Source organism: Octopus bimaculoides, chromosome 6 (assembly GCF_046866305.1).
Source record: "Octopus bimaculoides isolate indiv1 chromosome 6, ASM4686630v1, whole genome shotgun sequence".
In the NCBI taxonomy this organism is placed as follows: domain Eukaryota; kingdom Metazoa; phylum Mollusca; class Cephalopoda; order Octopoda; family Octopodidae; genus Octopus; species Octopus bimaculoides.
Genome location: NC_142933.1, coordinates 21981368 through 21983543, shown reverse-complemented (window position 1 = coordinate 21983543; position 2176 = coordinate 21981368).

Below are 2176 nucleotides of genomic sequence, written 5' to 3'. Positions count from 1 at the left end.
GTAGGACAAATATACTAATAATAATAATCTTTGAATGAAATTTGTAAACATTTAATACATTACTAAGTGCTTTTCCACAAGTCATGTCTCTTAAGATCACAGTCCATGCTCTTGGGATGATTACAGTGTAGTCTGTAGCATCTGGTAGATCATCTTCATGGATTCATTTCTTCAGGCAATATTGCCTGAAGATTGTGATCTAAAAAGACATGTAATTTGTGGAAATGCACGTAGCAAGACGTTAAATGTTTATAAAGTCCATCTAAAGATTATAGTTACTACTATATATACACACACACACTGGCATACTCAAATCTATAAATACATACACATGTATAAATCTCATTTGGGTGTTGAAGAATCAATCTTTAATTTTGTGTCTATGACACCGCATGTATCAATGGTTGCATATATTATTGCATAATATAGCAATGATCATGAGATAATTGTAAATCAATAAAATAAGAGTTGGTTACTCCATTCTCTTTGGTTAAAATACGGATGCATGTGCGTGCTGGCAGAAATGTTAGCACACCAGCCGAAATGCTTAGCAGTATTTCACCTGTCTTTACATTCCGAGTTCAACTTTGCCTTTCATCCTTTTGGGGGTTAATAAATTAAGTACCAGTTGCATATTGGGGTTGGTTTAATCGACTGCCCCCCTCCCCCAAAATTTCAGGCCTTGTGCCTTGAGTAGAAAAGTATATGTGCATGAGTGAGAGAGAAAGAGAGTGTAGGTATATAAATCAATCCACAGAAGATGAATAGTGTAGAAGACTTCCTACAACCCTGTTCTAGAAGAAATAGATAATCCTAGTGGAGAAAACCAAAATTGTCAAAAAACAGATTAACTTAGGAAAAATCCAGGAGCTAGTGGTATATCAGGTGAGGTTATTAAGCACGGTGGGGGAAGTTTGGCCTATCTTGTGGTCATGCTAATTGTTACTGGAATGGTTCTCCAAGTCCACAGGATTTGAAAGTTGCTATGATTTCACTGTACAAGGGAAACTATGGTAAAAGTTTGTAAGATTTTCATCAGATTCTATCAAATTGTCAAGATACATACAATTGCTCTGTTGTTGTCACAGAGTCTCAATATAAATTTAGATCTGGTAAAAGTGCAAGTGCAGAGATTCCCCCTTTACCAAGTTTGCTTGATCTAAAGAATGTTTTTAGTATAGTAGAAATCCCCAAGTTGGGATGGCCACCTAAATTTGTCACGTTTGTGCAAATACATAAGTATGAAGGCCTACTTAAATGGTGCTCTGTTGGAACCAATTCCAGTTAACCATTTAACATTCAGATTATTCTGCCAATGTAATATTTATCTATTCATGTTGTTTTGAATTAATCATGCATTATCTTGTTGCTTTGAGATTTCAATGACTATTTTTAGAATGACATTGCAGGTCAGTGTGATAGGCCAACTCTGGCCAGTTTTAACATAAAACAGAACATTTGGGCCAGACACGGCTGGTTTAAATGCTAGAGTTTAAAGAGTATATATATCAGCACCAACATTATTCTCCATATCTTTGCACTTGTGAACGCTCATGCACTTCAAGAATGTGATCTAGGAATCTTTCTTATCTCACAACAGGTAATCTATTTAATATGAATTGTTTTCAGAGTTAATTCAAAGATCTTTATTGCAAGATTTTAATTTGTTGTATGCTGACTAGTGTTCTAGTGGTTCACTTAGAATAAGACATTCAGAAAATAATGAAGCTCTTTTCCAGTACCTGAATTACTTGTGAATTTACACTAAATTTACATTCCAGGAGACTCATATGTGGAATGAAATATATTTGTTAATAGAACAAATTTTGAGGTGGATCCTTTTCTGTAATTTAGATTTGTCTCTAAAGATGGCTACCTAGATTCCAAGACCAATGAGAACTGGATACCTTCCCAATCACCAACCAATTTACTGCTTGGAATAACATGTCCCCATCACAATGAATCAGTTTTTATTCAGTTATAGGTTAGTTTCACTGCAGCTTTGCGCAATTTCAAACAGGTTTGTTTAGACAACCCAGATTTGTAGTCTCAACATCTTCCTTGCAGCTTGCCATGGTGTTAGGAATGATATTTATACTAGGTCAGGATGTCTGAAAAAGAGTTTTGTGAAAAAAAAAAAAAAAAAAAAAAAAAATTGTCAGAACCCTCCACTCCA